The following is a 12,293-nucleotide window of genomic DNA, read 5'->3' as shown; positions in this document are numbered from 1 at the left end:
ATCACCATAGTGTACTAAATTTAATGCTGACGAAGGTTTGTCAGATCTCCAGCCACATGGTAGCATTGATATCATGCGATGTTTCAGGAAGTCATGTTACCCATCTTCTGGCGTAGTGTCGAGATTCGTGGGGAGTGGGCTATTTATATGTGCCAGCACCCCCCTCCACTAGACCTTGGGTGGCTGCAGTGGTTGGGATGGTGGCCACATTCGGTTATCGGTGTAATCATTATGTCTGTGTCCTCAGCGGAGGGCGTTGATGGTCATGCTCCTAATGGATTGCCGCTATCGCAGGGTTCCATGGTGCGCTGATTTGCTATCCATCATATCTGTTGACCAGATTGTCGTGAATCCTTATTTCTAAGGATTGTTTGATAATGCTTTCCCAGAAGCCAGATGTTCAGCACAGCACTTTCATGTTTTCGAAGTTAAAGGTGTGTTCTGCTGTGGCTGATTTTTCTGTGTGGCCTGGTCGCACACATCCGATATGATCTCCATAGCATTTAGATATACAGTGCTGTGTTTGCCCATTATATTGTTTTCCGCATTTGCATGGTATGCTATATATACTCCTGGTGTGTTAAGGTTCAGCGGATCTTTGGTAGAACCTAGGAGCTCCCTGGTCTTTGATGGTGGTCGGAGAATGCTTTTGATATTGTATTTGCCCAAATGTCATGCTATTTTGACCGGGAGCGGAACCGTGTACGGAAGGAATGCGAGACGGTCTCATTCTTCTTCATCATCTTTTTCTGGGGTTCTCACTGCTTCCTTCTTCCTTTGAAGTGCTCTGTTGATCTGTGTTTGACTGTAGCCATTTTGGCGAAAGACTTCCCTCAGGTGTTAATGCTCGGATGGTAGGCTCTCTTTGTCACAGATGGCATGCACCCTATGTACCAAGATGGTCGGTACTGTTTGTCTTTGTGCTGGATGGTGGCAGCTTGTTGCACGAAGGTATAGATAGGTCTGTGTGTCTTCTTCCTATGTACTGCATGGCCTAGTGAACCATCTGCCTTCCTCTTAATTAAAATATCAAGGATGGGGAGCCAGCCATTATCCTCCATTTCCATTGTAAATTTGGTGTTCGGATGCTAGCACTCGTTTGCCATGTCCGCATATGACAGAAGTGTCATCGACATAGCTGAAGAAGTGCTTTGGTTTCTGTCTGGCAGTTTGAAGGGCCACCACCTCGACATGTTTCATATAGAGGTTTGCAATCACAGGAGCCTGTGGGGAGCCCATGGCCACACCATCGATCTGTTCGAAGAATTCCCCATGGCACTGAAAGTAGGTAGTTGTTTGAAGAGCCTGACTGTTTGTGGGTCAAAGTGCTGGGCTAAAACTGCCAAGGAGTGTTGAAGGGGCTTTTTTGTGAAAAGCGACGTCACGTTGAAGCTCACGACTAGGTCCTCCATTTGTAGTCACATGTCCCTGAGTATTTTTACGAATTTGGCTGAGTTTCTCACATGGTGGCTGCAGTCCCCCACAAGGGGTTTGAGCAGTGTTTCTAGGAGTTTAGCAAGTCCGTAACAGTGAGAGTTGGAGTCTACAATTGGTCCAGAGGTACCCCTTCCTTATGGGTCTTAGGGAGTCCATAGAGGCTTGGTATTGCTGGTGCTCCGGGGTACAGGTGTTTCTTCATTGGCTCAGGTAAGTAAGATTTCTTAAGCAGAGCTATCGTCTTTCTACTTATCGTCGGGGTTGGATCCGTCTTCAGCCTCTTGTAGGCCTCATCTTGTTGCAGCAGGTTTTCTGCTGGTATTCGGCAGTGCTTAATAGCACTGTAGCATTCCCTTTGTCTGCTGGTAGGATCGTTATTTCACGGTCATCTCTAATGGACCAAAGAGCTGCTCGTTGTTCTGCAGATGTTATTTTTAGGCAATTGAAATCTGTCGATAATTCTGGAAGTTTCCCATGTGACTTCCTCTGCTTCCTCCGTGGGTAGCCTTTGTACTGCTTCTTCCACGCCACTGATAATGTCTCATTTCGAGTTTGTTCTGGGGATGGGGGCAAAATTCAGTCCTTACTTGAGGACTGCGATCGTGGCAGCAGCCAGTTCTTTTCCAGTCAAATTGACCATGGCTCTGGTGTCATTCATCTCCTTTTTTGTCTAAAACATTGCAAGATATCAATGCTACCACCCGACTGGAGACCCGAGATACCTTCATCAACAGTTTATGCTGGGAAGGCCTACAGTTAAATTTAATGCTATTTATAAAAATTTGTAATACTTAATAGAAATCTATGTTTTGTAATGGTATCCAGCTCTGTGGACTAAGATCAGTTGTGGTGAGTATTAGAATTTTTACTGGGTAGACGTGATTGGAAAATGAAAAAGAACAGAAGTCTCACATTTCAGATGTGGGATTAGAGAATGCTGCTGAAAATTAAGTGAACTTACAGGGAATATGTAGTCCTCAGCAGAACGGTCGAGGAAAGAAATGTACGGAAAATGCTGACGAAAAGAAGGGACAGGGTGATAGGATATGTGTTAAGACATGAGGTAGTGAACTAGTCAGATGTGTTTCCTTCTCACTTGGGGAAAAATGCTACTATTACACATATCATATAGGAACTTTAAATGGAGTGTAGTTAATCTTGTTATGTAGTCAATTGTGGAACATCATCGAGCATTGGCAACTCTAAACTAGTAGATAAAGAAGTGCTTTTTTGATGGGTATATCTTGCAAAATAATTGTGCTAACAAAATAGGAGGCATTAGAGCTAATATAGATGCTTCCTGGCAATTGTTCTCCCCAAACACCACCTTCAAATAGAATAGGAAATGGTGAAGTAATGGATGTAGTGGTATCAGAAGTACCCTCTGGCATGCACCATTAGGTCACTAGTCTAGTGTAGATGTAGGTGTACAAAGAATCAGATATTAATAGGCAGGGATATGGACTATAATCACACATTTATTGTGAGACACATTTGGGAGAGATTATGAGAGAATAAGGAATCAATTTCTTAAAGATCACAGTACTCACAGACAATGATTGCACAGCACTGGGAGTGTGTTGAAAAACATCGTTTTCGTTGTCCAAGTGCATTCAACATAATACTTGAGAAATAACTGTGATATATTGAATGGGAGAATCTGTGCTTGGCACAGTCACGGCAAATTCCAGAGCTAAGAAGGTTGTCTGTAGCATGTATGAAAGTTAGTCTGTAGGGCATTATCCAAGGAAACAGATGTGGTGGTTCTTCCTTTCGGAGTAATGCAATGTGTGCCACTTCATACTGAATTTCATGTTTGCCACCATTGAGAACTGTTGATACATGGGTACAAGCGACAGCTGAATGTAAAGCACTATAGCATTAGTACATCAGTAACTTCGAAATTGTGAAAATGATTGTGTAAAATCACAATCTCCAGTAAAATTAAAACTGAGGCATGTGATGTATAATCTCCTCACAATTACTTTGGGATTGACACTAGAGCAGGAACACATGGAGATGCAAAATGAAGTTGCTTCATTCTTCCCTGACTGTTCGCATGATCTGACATTTCATTGAACACACTCAAATTTGCATACTAATCAGTGTACAAAGGTGGAAGTGGGATCAATAGATTCTGGATGAGTTTCACTACATTCTCATTTGAGATGTGTTTGTGGCAATAAATTTTTAATTTTATATGCAGAATATTTTCGAAAAGGCATTGTTCAATGTTCCTGGAAATTTGACTTACAGGGAAACTTTGTTACTAAGTGTAAATGTCCAAATTGTGTTAACAAAATATTTAGAATAAATCTTATTTTCAACAGCTCTAAACTCTGTCAGAGATGTCTAACATACGATTAATTTAAATTAAACATTGTGTGTGATGCTCTGCTCAAGTGATAAGGTATCAGTCATGTGTTTTGTTGAGAGAAACACAGCACAACATTTACGGTTAACATGACATTACATTTTCTGATCAAACATTATAAATCTTTGTAGCAAGAAAGGTACCCATTTTGGTAGAGGTATGGAAATTTAAGTATGAAAGTAAGAAGGCTAGTGATAACATCATTACTACCTTCCAATTGCAACTATTATGATGGAAACAATGAAGATTTTGTTAGTGTCATTAGTGCTGAATTCCTGAGGTGCACTTCATTTGACTGTAGTTTCCAGTAACAGCATTCTTAGTAACAATTAAAATTTATGAAAATACAATCTGCTCTGCATGTAAATACACCACACATTCCCTGGTAATTTTCCTAACAGCTTCATTACTGAGTTCCCCAACTGTGGACAGTGTACCTTTTTTACTTGTTTCGTCAATTTTTTGCAACATAATTGTCAATTTAGGTCCATATCAATTCTGTTGGGTTGACGTGCCAGTGAGAACTTGTCAGCCTAATTATTTTATGCCTGTATGTTTTTGTCAACCTGTCAGTTTTTGTATGTGGGCAACTGTGGTTTATGGAGAGGTATTGGATTTATATGCTCCATATTTTTAAATGTTTCACTTACTTCCTCTTACAGATGCTAAAGCCAATAATTTCCTCCTTTTATTTTAGCATAAGGTTCTCATCAACAACAGAACATTTGGGAGCACTATCAACAACAGATGTGGATGTAGGCAGATTATGCACAAACCATTTATCTCAACTGCTTTTGGTTTTATATAGCATTGCCTAGAACAAGAGTGATATCGATATATCCACTGAATAACATTTGCTGAAGTTGCTTTTAACATTCTTAAGCACTGCACACTCCAGAACTGATAACAGTAATGACAGGTAAAATTTCAATCCTATAAGTGTACAAAATGAACACAAACAGAAACTCATAGTGCAGTGAGCGATTCCATAGGACAGCAAGCTGCCTAAAACTGAACTGTACTACACTTGCATAGTATATTGGCAGTGTGGTGAAGGTGTATCCCTTGGGATAGACTGAATGTATGATCTGCAGTCTTTGAATGTGTCCACATTATTTCATATCTAGCTGCCAGTCCTAAAGTAATTCTGTATAGAGTTTAATTAAATTACCCTGTTGCTTTCTAGAACCAGGTCCTTGATTGTGACACAGGCAGGCAATGCAAAACAAATTTTGCAGGCTGAAAATCTTGGACATTATCTTTGGTCCAGTGGAAGACACTGTTGATGATCGGAGAGGAGGAGAAGTCAAAAGAATACATTGTCCAGTAACGGGTGTCAAATGCCTAAACTCATTTGAGCTAAAGCTGTGAGTGTGAGAACAAGATAAGTGGATAAATGCGGGCAACAATAGGCAGGTGAAGGCTGAAGACGAGTGATAAATGGTGTGTGGATGGGAGAAGCACAACATTGCAACTCGAGGCAAATTTCTAGGTCGCCAGATGATGGTCAGGGTCAGTAAGTGCTGTGCTGTGAAGTATACAGTGTAGGAGAGAGGTGTCAGTGTGTCTGCAAAGAGCACAGTGAAATGTACCACATGGTGGAATCATGGGAATGTGAGTTAGAAAAGCTGATCAGCAAATTATGTCTTTGTATGGACAGATTTGCACAAGCTGTATTAATTCGAATATTCTTCGTTATTTTCTTGAAGGTCTGTTGGGAGTATTTTGCCACAGAGATTGTATCAGTGAGGATCCCAGACTAAGTTTGGCGTGGGATGATCTGGATAACATTTCCAGCATTCACATCACTAATATTGCATGTAGAATGAGAACAGTCACTGGCTAATTGAAATAATCATAGATCATGAATTTTCTAGGGATCAGCAGTATATTAGTAACCAGCTGAGTTTGTGATATTGCCAGGGTAGTTATATATTCCAATCTGTTAGTCCATCTTCTCCTACCACATTCATTCCATCTCCCTCTGTCACTCTTCTGTCTCCTACTCACCCACCATTTTACCATCTTCTCACCCACTTTCTCTGCCTGTCTCGTCATTGCCCTTTCTCTCTGCCCCTCAACTTCTCCTCAAGGTGTGCAGTCCACCTATGAGCTCCTTTGCAGGCAGAATGACATATCTGTCTACTTACAGTGTCATGTAGCCATAGTACTTCAACTACCACCTTGAAAAATAATGTATTAGTCAGCAATGTGAAACACATACCAAGCAGTAGTAGGAATCAACTATTTCTTATGACTAGACACAGCCATGTTCCAGTTAAAGTTCTGCTCAATGCTATGGGCTGGTGGAAACTTGTTAACAAAATTAAATTTTTTTGTTGATGAGAAAGCAATGACATTGCTGAGGCAAGGGATGAAAGAATACACAAAACAAATATTAAATGTCCAATTTTCTGTTTGCAAGTTGCAGCAAGAAGTATGTAATACTGAGATGAGTAGAATTGGAATATCTATGCCAGTGGAAAAGCAGCAAATATAAATGCCTGGGAAATGTGATGAATGTGTTGTATGGCAGAAATTCTGTGAGCTTATGAACAATGCAAAAAAGTACCAACTTTGCTAGAGGTTAACAGCTTATGTTGAAGAGAAATGGACTGCATAGCTAGCAGACAGTCTGACAAGGGGATAGGAAAACAGAATGAGGCTGCTGTTATTTAAAGTGCTGGGTATCCCACCCAAAAACCATTTGTCATGGTGGCATTTGTTCCACATGTATCGACAAATTTAAATCTCTCTAAAAGATCACTCCTCGTTTCGTAGAGCAGATGAGGTTTGTTGTTTAGATCCTACTACACAATGAATTTTCCTTCTCTTTTCCTCTACACTTCCTGTACTGTCACACTGGATGGCAGCTTCAGTGCATGTCGTGATAGGAAAATCAGTAAGATACTTTTGTTGCACCATGAACGTTATATGTACAGCTTGCCACTGGTGCGTTTAATTTGCAATAAATTTAAGGAACAACTTACTAGGGACATTATGCATCATTTGTTTTTTGTATTAATTTTACAGCCATTAACCAGTATAAGAATTAAATTCAGCTTTCTTAACCCTTATTTTCAGTCTTAAGCCAACACATGCTGTCACCAACAAATATCCCCCTGTGGGTCCGCGGTAAGAATAGGCCCGAGGTATTCCTGCCTGTCGTAAGAGGCGACTAAAAGGAGTTTCAACCGTTTTGGCCTTCAATGTGATGGTCCTCATTGGGGTTTGACCTCCATTTTTAAAATTCTACAGAAGTACGAGCCTTTTGGGGAAGGACACCTTACGTGGTGTATCACCGGTCCTCAGTGCACTGAGACCTTGACACTCATCATCGTAACGGTGTTTTAACTGCACCCACTGTTAATCAATTTGGGCCTAAACACCTGATGGGTGGCATAGGTTACGTCCGTAGTGTGTCCCCATCTGCACCTTCGATCATGATTGATTTTCCATGGCACCCGAAATCCAGCACGGTAGCCAGCCCCTTGTGGTGGGGTAGTCATGTACCCTCTAGGTTGTAGCCCCCTGACAACACAGGGATCGTACTGCCGATACCTGAGCTGCACCCTCTCCACGTAAGCCAAGGAGTAGATGCCTCTGTACCTGGGGCATCAGGACTCCCAGCAATGGTCATCCTGCCAGGTGGCCCTTGCTGAGGCTGGGTTGCACCTGTGGGGAGAGCCCCTGGTCAGAGTGGGTTGTATCGGGGCGGACGTTTTGCAGATGAAGCGTCAACATGCATCAGGTCGCTCTGCGGCTGCGCCTTCTAAGAAGAAAGGTTCTGTCTCTGTCTCCAGAAGGACCAGAACCAAAGACGGAGACTTTCCCCTTTGACCACTCCCAGGGAGGAAGGACAGGACCGCCGGCTTGGGGCGAAATACTTCCCCCACTATTTAGTCTGTTCTCTGACCAATGGGGGACGTTCGCCACCTCCAAGCCCATGTTCTTTGTACAGCATATCGAGGATATCTTAGGAGAAATCGAGGCTCTTAGTAAAATGCGTTCGGGGTCCATTCTCATAAAGACCACCTCCGCTACACAGTTGATGTTGCTCCAGGCATGCGACTGACTAGGGGACATCCCAGTGTCCATTGTCCCACATCTGGCGCTCAATAGGTTGCAGGGGATTATTTTACATTGGTACCTCCTGCTGCAATCTGAAGAGCTCAGGGCCAACCTGGTGCGCCGTAGCATGCATTTTGTCCGGCGAGTCCAGCGCGGCCCCAAAGATCATAGCGTCAACACTGGGGCCTTTATCCTCGCATTCGAGGGCGATGATCTCCCGGAGAAGGTAAAGGTGATTTGCTACATGTGCGATGTGCGACCTTACATCCCACCTCCTATGCAATGCTTTCGATGTTTGCACTTTGCGCATATGTCGTCAAGGTGCGAAGCTGAACCCCTTTGTGGCGATTGTGGACGTCATCTTTGTGAGGGACATACATGCACCCCATCACCTCGGTGCGTCATTTGTCCTGACCTCCACTCGCCTAGATCTTTTGACTGCCCTGTCTATTAGAAGGAGAAGAAGATACAGGAATTGAAAACCTGGGACCATCTATCTTATTCTGAGGAAAGGAAGAAATATGACCGCCTCCATCCCGTGATGTTGGCAACATCGTTTGCTTCGGTCGTGTCCACTCCTTCCGCAGTATCCTCACCCCTATCCTGTCCCCACTCCATCTCCTCACCCCATCCAGGGTCTATGCCTCCGCCTCCCAACTCCCTCCCTTCCAAATCCTTCTTCGTGGCCCCTGCCCCGTCTGCCTCAGGGGCCACCCTTCCTCCTCCTCCTCCTCCTCCCTCCTCCTCCTCCTCCTCTGTCGCCTGAGAAGTGATCCTCTTCTCAGGCATCCATCAGGGAAATGTTACGGACCCCAGCTTCTAACCCCCCAGTGGGTCCACAACTTCTTTGTGGATATGTGCATGGCTAGCACAGGGCCCCGAGCTATTGCAGCCTTCTTTCTCTCCAGGCCTTCATTTCCTCCCCATTCCCCTCCTTTCCCCTTCTTACTCCTTTCCCCTCACCCTCTCCTCTCCCTCTCTTGGTGTCCTTGCTTATGTTGGCCCCCGCTATCCTCCTGGTTTTGTTGGTTTTACAATTCGGCTTTGTTGTGTAATCATCTCCTCCTTTTGGCATTCCCTGGTCCCCCTCTGGTGTTTGACCTCCATTACAAAATTTCTCCTCCGTAGTGTGTGCCATTTGGGGAAGAGCACCTTACCTAGTGTCTCCGACATGTGCCCTCCTAGTAAATTCCACCTTTTCTTTCACGTCCTTGTCTGATGCTAGGGTGCATAGCCAGCACGGTAGCCAGCCCATGTGGTGGGGTCGCTATGTACCCTTTTGGTTGAGCCCCCTGATCACGCAGGGATCACACTTCTAATACCTGAGCTGTGACCACCTCATTCATGCCTTGGAGTGGTTGCTTGTCATCCTGGAGCATCGGAACTCCCGGCAATGGCCGCCATGCCAGATGGTCCTTGCTGTGACTGGGTGGTGCCCGTGAGGAGAGCCCGTGATCGGAGTGGGTGGTATCAGGGTGGACGCTATGCAAATGAAACGCATACGGGTCCAGAACTCTGGCCATTCTTCTGCGGCTGTCTCTCTGCATGGAACTGATTAAAGTGCTGCTTCTCTTGCCCCTTCGGCCTTCCCGTCCATGGCTACCCCCTCGGAAGAGGGTCAGGCCCGTCGGCTAGGGGCGAAACCTTTCCCCCGTTATCTAGTTTGCACCAGGACTGATGGAGATACTTTCACCAATACCAAACTTTTATTCTTTGTGGAACACATTGAAGACAAGTTTGGCGAAGTGGACTCCCTGAGCAAGATGCGGGTGGGTTCGTTGCTGATCAAAACTGCTTCAGCTGCCCAATCTGTGGCCCTTAATGCCTGTACCCATCTTTGCACAATTCCTGTGTCCATTACCCCCACCAGTCTCTAAATATGGTTGAAGGTGTGATTTTTCACAGGGATCTCATCCTTCAAACTGATGAGGAACTTCGGGACAGTCTCGGATGGCGGGGTGTTCACTTCGTTCGGCGTGTTCAGAAGGGTCCTAAAGACAATTGCATTGATACTGGGGCCTTTATCCTGGCCTTTGAAGGGGATACCCTCCCTGAGAAAGTTAAGATTATGGTTTAACGATGTGATGTGAATCTGTACATCCCACCTCCTATGAGGTGTTTTAAGTGCTTGCTGTTCACAGGCACCTCTCTGTGGTGACTGTGGACGTCCACTCCATGAGGAGAGTCCCTGTGTTCCCCCTCCTGTGTGTGTAAATTGTCATGGCAGTCATTCTCCACGTTCACCAGATTGCCCAGTATATAAGAAGGAAAAGAAGATATGGGAATATAAGTCCCTCGATCGTTTTACGTACACAGAGGCCCATAAGAAGTATACACGTCTTCACCCTGTGTCCATGACATCTAGTTACGCTTTGGTTACATCTTCACCCCTCTCCTCCCCCTTCCTTACCCCCATTCCGGACCCCTCACCTCCCCCCCTCCCATGCGGCTCCCACACCTTCTCCTCTGGGCACTGCTCCCCTCCCCAGCCGGAGAAGTGTCCCACTTATTCGGCGTCTGCCGGTCAAGGGCGCCTCTCCCAGGATGCCCCTTCCCGGCACCTTCCAGGCCAAAGGTCTGCTGCCACGTGACGACCGCGAGAGCTGCGGTCTGTCGGTCCCCAGGTCGAAATCGGGTCGGACCCCTGCAGGCTTCTGGTGGCGTTTGTACGTTGGTCCGTACAGACATTGCTAGCACGATATTCCTCTTCAAACTACATTGGAAGCGGTTGTTGTTAAAGTCCACCTAGACTCTGAGGTCACGGTTTGCAATCTTTATCTCCCTCCTGACAGGACTCTTACACCTGCTGCCTTAACTGCCCTTCTTCAGCAACTTCCTCCACCCTTCCTCCTCCTTGGGGTTTTAATGCTCATCATCCCTTATGGGGCAGTGCCTTTCCATCTAGACGAGGTCTTCTCATAGGCTAGTTTGTTGCAGACCACGACTTGTGCCTTCTTAATGATGGCTCCCCTACTCATTTCAGAGCCGGTCATGGTACCTTTTCTGCCATTGATCTTTCTCTTTCTTCTCCCTCTCTCCTCCCTTCATTACACTGGTTGCCACACAACGACCTTTGTGATAGTGTCCATTTCCTGTTGATTATCTCGCTCCCTTCCCGCTCCCCGATGGACAGGTTACCTCGTTGGTCTTTCCAACGCGCCGATTGGCCTCTATACACTGCACAGGTCGTGTTTTCTCCCTCTTTGTCGGGTTGTATTGATGACGTCCTACGTGACGTGTCTGACGCGATTGTTCGAGCCGCTAGCCTTGCTGTCTCGAGCTCATCTGGACCATTTCGTCGCTGGCAAGTCCCGTGGTGGAGTACGGCCGTTGCCATTGCCACCTGTGATCGCTGTCGAGCTTTGAAACATTTTAAGAGGAACCCATCCGTAGCCAGCCTTGCTGCCTTTAAACGCCTCTGCACTAAAGCCCGTTATTTAAACAAACAGAGCAAGCGGATTTGTTGGGAACGATTCGTTTCTTCCTTTGGTTCTACTGTCCCTCTGTCACGGTTATGGGCTACACTTCCCTCTCTCCAAGGTTGCCATCGGCACTCCACCCTCCCAGGCCTTCACCTCGCAGGTGGCCTTTGTACGGACCCATTAGTTCTTGCAGAACATCTTGCGACCCATTTTGCAGTGGCATCAGCATCAGCCTCCTATCCAGCAGTTTTCCTTCACCAGAAACAGCGGGCTGTAGCTTCCACCTCATGTTTTTACCCCTTGTGAGTTAGAATCTTACAACGAACCTATTACTGAATGAGAATTTCTTTCTGCTCTATCTTCTTCTCATGATACAGCCCCTGGCCCAGATTCCATTCATAACCAACTGCTTCAACATCTCAGTGCTCTAAAACAGCAACATCATCTTCGGGTGTTTAACCATATCTGGCTCCAGGGTGACTTCCCTTCTCAGTGAAGGGATAGCATCGTGGTTCCTGTCCTCAAGCCTGGTAAGAACCCCCTATCTGTTGACAGCTATCAGCCAATTAGTTTGACCAATGTCGTAAGTTACTTGAATGGATGGTAGCCCGTCGGGTCCTCGAATCTCGGGCTCTATTGTCGCCTTACCAGTGTGGCTTTCGAGAGGGACGGTCTCCAATCGCTCATTTACTTCGCTTGGAATCTGCAGTTCGGCAGGCTTTTTCCCAGCGCCGCCATTTGGTTGCAGTGTTTTTTGACCTTTGCAAGGCCTATGACACGGCCTGGCGCCATCACATCTTACTTACCCTTCATCAATGGGGTCTTTGGGGCCCACTCCCCATTTTTATGCGCCAGTTCCTGTTCCATTGGTCATTCAGAGTTCGAGTTGGTACTGTTTTTAGTTCTCCACGGACCCAGGAGATGGGCATCCCACAGGGTTCTGCCTTTAGTGTCCTTTTCCTCATTGCTATCGATGGACTTGTGGCCTC

The sequence above is a fragment of the Schistocerca nitens genome, chromosome 11 (assembly GCF_023898315.1).
Source record: "Schistocerca nitens isolate TAMUIC-IGC-003100 chromosome 11, iqSchNite1.1, whole genome shotgun sequence".
Lineage (NCBI taxonomy): Eukaryota > Metazoa > Arthropoda > Insecta > Orthoptera > Acrididae > Schistocerca > Schistocerca nitens.
This window is presented reverse-complemented; position numbering follows the sequence as displayed.